The following is a 6,052-nucleotide window of genomic DNA, read 5'->3' on the forward strand; positions in this document are numbered from 1 at the left end:
AAAAAGACAGCAATTATTGCTAGCGGCTATAGCAGCCACTAGCCATAATGGCAAGTGGATCCGGGAGGCTGGTTGTATTCAAGTTGACTGATCAACTTGGTACATTCAGCCAGCCTATACATGGTCAGAATCTCAAACAGTTCTGCTGAACTGACTGAGATTTTAAGTTTATTGCCAGCTTAATGCTTCCTGTCTTACAGTGACAACGCTGCTCCTCCCCAGGTCCAGTATGGTGAGTGTGATCACCCGAGAACAGGAAGTGTGTTATTGGTTGAATAATCAGGTAAACTTAATAGAAAAAGGAGACTAATGCAGCCCAAACCCCCCCTCCCCTTTTGTAGGAGGATTTGGACATATGTGATGCTTGCAGGTAATTGGTATTTTATTGACGTATACCCATGGCTGGGATTTGTGCCAGTGCCCCCCCCCCCCCTCTTTTTTTATATGTCACATGGTTTTATAATATTAATTGTTGCTGCAGGTTGTCTGTTGATTTTTGCTGTTATCAAGTGCTGGTTCTGACTGTGGATATAACCTAACAATACCCCAACACAGTTCATATCCTCTCATCCTGAAGTGTAGCGCGAGAACCCAAAATGGAAGTAGTGCACCTGTCTAAGGCAACAACTTTTCCATGTTATGTGGTATTAATGCCGCGTACACACGATCGGACTTCTCGTCGGAAAAAGATATGATGGTTTTTCCGACGGGATTCAAGCTTGCCTTGCATACACATGGTCACACAAAACGTTTGCTGAACTTCCAACCATCAAAACGCGGTGACGTACAACACTACGATGAGCCGAGAAAATTAAGTTTAATGCTTCTGAGCATACGTCGAATTTTTTCCGAGCTTTGCGCATCGGAATTGCTACAGACGAACGCATTTTCGCATAGCAACTTTTTTCCGACCGAAAAAATTGAGAACCTGCTCCCAAATCTTTTGCTGGCTAGAATTCGGCCAGCAAAAGTCCGATGGAGCATACACACGGTCGCATTTTCCGACCAAAAGCTGTCATCGGTCTTTTGCTGGGCGAATTTCCAATCATGTGTATGCGGCATTCGTGTCTAATTGTTTGCCAATCTTTGGTCTCTGTGGCAGATTTGTCGCAAGATCACTTTTATTGGCGGCGGGAGTGGTGCTCACCCTAATCTCAGCCACTTACCGGAGGAGTCGGTAGTGACGGAGACAATCTGATCCATTCCCCTCTGAGGCATGAAGTCAAGTGAGGGAATGATGCCCCCCCCCCACTCGACTCCATACCAGTGGATGACAAAGTGACGGCAAGCGCCACTCTCGCCCAATGGTCTTAAAAGGGGAAAGTGTTTTTTTTTATCTTTTATTGCATTTAAACGTAAATGTGAGATCATTTTGACCCCAGATCTCACATTAAAGAGGTCCTGTCATGCGTTTTTTCTATTACAAGGGATGTAGTAATAGGAATAAAAGTTATCAAAACCCCGTCTCGCCAGGCTCGCTCGCATACGTAAACGGTGTTCAAACCACACATGTGAGGTATCGCAGCGATCGTTAAAGCGAGAGCAATAATTCTAGCAAAAGACCTCCCTCTAACGCAAAACTGGTAACCTGTAGAAATTTTTAAACTTCACCTATGGAGATTTTTTAAGTGTCAAAGTAGGACGCCATTCCACGAGCGGGTGCAATTTTGAAGCGTGACATGTTTGGTATCAATTTACTTGGCGTAACATTATCTCTCACAATATAAAAAAAAAAAAAAATGAATTAAAAAAAAACAAAAAGTGAATTTTTTTCCCAAAAAAATTGCGTTTGCAAGACCGCTGCACAAATACAGTGTGAAAGTATTGCAACGACCGCCATTTTATTCTCTAGGGCAGGGGGTAGGCAACCTCGGCCCTCCAGCTGTGATGAAACTACAAGTCCCACGAGACATTGCAAGACCCCGACCTTGACGGGATCTGTAGTTTCACCACAGCTGGAGTGCCGAGGTTGCCTACCCCTGCTCTAGGGTGTCTGAAAAAATAAATATAATATAAATATACATACAAACTTGTATACACCAAGTGTAAAAAAAATAGGCCCAGTCCTTAAGTGTTTAAAGCCCTAAGATGCCACGCAAAAGCCCTGCACCTTTTTATAGTTTTTGTTTTCTTTTTTTTTTTTAACCACATCCAAAATTCAGTTTTTCACATTTCACGGGTGCTCTAGGAATGTAACCCCAGCAAATTTTGGGGGTCAACTAATGTATTTTTGGCTCTGAATTCCAAAGCATATGTTGCAGGAGTCCAAAAACACAGACCTCTCCTCAACCCCTCCATGCACAGATAGGGGAAGTATAGGAAGCTCACTAGATTTCTGGAAAAATCAGTGGCTACTCTTTTGCACCTTTTGAACACAAAACCGTTTTAATGGTATAGTTAGACCAAAATGGAGCAAAAGTGTTCACTGTGTTTAGATTCACATGCTTGTCAAACTAGCAGAACTGTACTATTTGCAATTCACACTTCTGACAGTAGATGGCACAAGTACACCATGTGTAATGTCAGAAATAAAAATGTCACACAAGGAAGGATCTTTGTGTTACACTACACACATGCACACACACACACAAACACACACACACACACACACTGGAGAGGACATCGCTATACTGGTAATATCAAAATACTGCTAGACTTGTACAGAGTTGCTGTAGGCGCTGCCCTGAGTTACAAAAAGGAAAGGGGAAAAAAAAAAAAAAAACACACACACACACAATTCTGCAATCCAGCAGCAACAGTCATGTTATAAACCAAATGCCTCTGTGTATTTGGAAAAGATGGAGACTTTTGGATGCGTTTATCATCAAGCGGCGAATGTGATTTTTCCCATTTCACTAGTAAAGAAAAAATAAATAAAATCACTGTCATTTAGGTGTCTTGCAAACTGCGGCCTAAAAACAGTTTTTAGGCATACAGGTGTATTTTTTTTTTTTTTTTTTTTTTTTTTACTGTTGTAAATGCAGACTATTGTTTTCAATCTGCACAGATGTACAAGTGCATAAACATGTATAGATCAGTAAAACAAATTACAGAAATCTGTGTTTCAGGTTAGAATTGAAGTGTTTCTAAAGCAGGGTGGATTTGATTTAAATCAAGTCGATTTAAATCATAATTTTTAAAGAGCAACTGTCATCCGTCCGGCAGCGGCTCCTCCTCTGACTCACCGACAGTCCCATTCACTTTAATGGACGGCTGGTGATGCGGCAGGGACACAACAAGGTGAGGGACGTGGCGGCAGCAGGTGATTGGATGCCACTAACAGGCGCTGCCATGATGCATCTGAAATGACAGGTGCTCTTTAAATGTAAGGACTTATTCTTGCTGGTAGTTAGAATCTTTAATATTTGCAAACAAAATGAAGGTTTCCTATTTAGAATAATAAGCTGTCAGGTTAGTAAAACAGCGATATCAGAACTGATCCAATCATACAGTTTGTAGTGTACATAGATTTGCAAAACAATGGGATAAAAGGAATATTCCTGAACTTTGTTTTATCTCATGGTTACTGTGAAATTGTGTGAATGCATCAATGCAGTGCATGTTATCTCAGCTTGCAGAGCTTGGATTCATTGAATGAGTTTACCAAAAATGTAAATATTGCAGAATATACAGCCTCATGCTACATAATTAAGCTCCATTTAATGCTGAATAAACTAAATTATTAATGTATCGTAAATAGAAAACTATCTTTATCCAGGACTCGCTCTCCTGATTGGCTGAAACACAGCAGCGGCACCATTGGCTCCCGCTGCTGTCAATCAAAGTCAGTTAGCCAATCAAGCCGACATCCTTAGAGGCTGTCGTCTTGTAGTTCAATGAACTACCTTATGGGGCTGCGGAGCTCTGTGATAGTTCATTGAGTCTTCCTGTCAGGGAGTGTCTGCTTACCATACGGGATGTATGGGTAAGCCGATACAGGAGACCGGCATGGCATCAGTCATCTGCTGATCGCTGGTGCAATGCTTTTCCCGGCTCCCTCCAACAAGAAATATTAAATGCACATTTTTTTTACCTGCAAAAAAAAAAAAAAAAAAAAAAAAAGTGCATTTATTTTAAAAGGGAACTTTTCCTTTAACCAATTGTGAGAATAGTGCATGCTATACACACCCAAAAACAAGTAAAAATTGGAGGTCGACTTCATATCTGTGCAATGCTGCATGTACCGTGCATTGTAGTAGGGCAGCCCATTCATGCCTCCTGCATCTTAAAGTATAACTAAAGCCAAAACTTTTTTTTTTTTTCTGTTTCAGATAGGGTGGAGCGGTATTAACACACCTATTAGGTCTTTATTGCTGTCTGTGTCCCCGTTAGCGAGATTCGTCCTCTCCATTTCTCCTGTTTACCATTAAAATTGAAAGTAAAAGAAAATCCCAAAGTTTGGGTTGTCCCCAGAAAAGAAAATAGAGGGAAAATCTTCCAATGGGGACACTAGATCTGGTGGTCTGGGAGTCCCCAAGGAACTCCCTTTAATTTGCCGGGATTTCCTTTCACTTCCTGTTTGGCTATGGGACAGAAAGTGAAGGGAAGTCTCCGCAATGGGACACAGATTGAAAAAAAAAAAAAAAAAAAAAAAAAATCTGACAGGGGTTATAATCCCCCTCCCCCTGTACTCTATCCAAAACCTATAGTTCTACATCACCCTTTATTATTTTTAAAATGAGGCTGCCCTAAAATGCATGGTACTTTGGCACTGCAGCACACCTGCTGAAAAAGATGCCCAATTTTGCTTGCATTCCTGCATCGCGCAAATGTGAACAGTCTTCCATTAACTGCTTGCCGCCGGCTGTCATATGACGGGCAGGCGGCGCCGCTCTCGTTCGGGGAGGGAGTCATATGACGCCCTCGCCTTCCCGGCCCACCAGGGAGCGTGCCCCCGCCGCGTCATTGGGGGCCCGATGCGCATGCCCCGGCGGCCGCGATGTCGGCCGGGCACCCGCGATTGCCCGGTAACACAGCAGGACCGGGGATCTGTGAGCACACAGATCCACGTCCTGTCAGGCAGGAGGAGACTTATGGTGTGTTCTCAGTACAGAGCAACACCGATCTATCTCCTCCCCTTGCGAGTCCCCTCCCCCTACAGTTAGAATCACTCTCTAGGAAACATAATTAACCCCTAGTGTTAACCCCTTCCCTGCCAGTCACATTTATACAGTAATCAATGCATTATTATAGCACCGATCGCTGTATAAATGTGACTGGTCCCACAAATGTGTCCGATATGTCCGCCGCAGTCAATATCGCAGTCACGATAAGAAATCGCAGATTGCCGTCATTACTAGTAAAATAAAAAATAATACTAAAAATGCCATAAATTTATCCCCTATTTTCTAGACGCTATAACTTTTACGCAAACCAATCAATATACGCTTATTGCGAATTTTTTACCAAAAATATTTAGAATACATATCGGCCTAAACTGCCGAAAACATATGTTTAAAAAAATTGGATATTTATTATAGCAAAAAGAAAAAAATAGTGTTTTTTTTGGTTTTGTTTTTAAACTTGTCGCTTTTCTTTTGTTTATAGCGCAAGAAATAAAAAACGCAGAGATGATCAAATACCACCAAAAGAAAGCTCTATTTGTGGGGAAAAAATGATTTTTATTTCATATGAGTACAGTGTTGCATGACTGCGCAATTCTCATTCAAAGTGTGAGCGCTGAAAGCTGAAAAATGGCTTGGGCAGGAACGGGGTGAAAAGTGCCCGGTAATGAGGTGGTTATTAAGCACATAAAGCAAATTTCAGGATAACCGCTAGGTGGCGCTGTTTTTCATAAATTTCCAATGACTTCCCACTTAAAGCTAGAACTATGGGCAAGGTTTTTTTTTTTTGTTTTTGTTTTTTTTTTTTTTTTTTTTTGGAGTAAGGAGCGTTACAACCCCTGTCAGTTTTTTTTTTTTTTGCCATCTGTGTCCCATTGGAGAGATTTTCGTTTATTTACTGCCCCATTGCCAAAACAGGAAGTGGGAGGATATCCCTACTAAAATTAAAAGGAATTCCTTGGCCCCCCCCCCCCCCCAGGTCACCATAA

The 6,052-nt window shown here is 41.7% G+C and overlaps 1 protein-coding gene across 1 annotated transcript in view; it reads left to right on the forward strand.

Moving 5' to 3' along the window:
- The window catches only part of NCKIPSD (NCK interacting protein with SH3 domain), a gene marked incomplete in the record, with an annotated part of 558,334 nt that overhangs the window by 156,880 nt on the left and 395,402 nt on the right, over positions 1–6,052 (forward strand).

This window comes from Aquarana catesbeiana, linkage group LG07, assembly GCF_042186555.1.
Source record: "Aquarana catesbeiana isolate 2022-GZ linkage group LG07, ASM4218655v1, whole genome shotgun sequence".
Classification (NCBI taxonomy): Eukaryota; Metazoa; Chordata; class Amphibia; order Anura; family Ranidae; genus Aquarana; species Aquarana catesbeiana.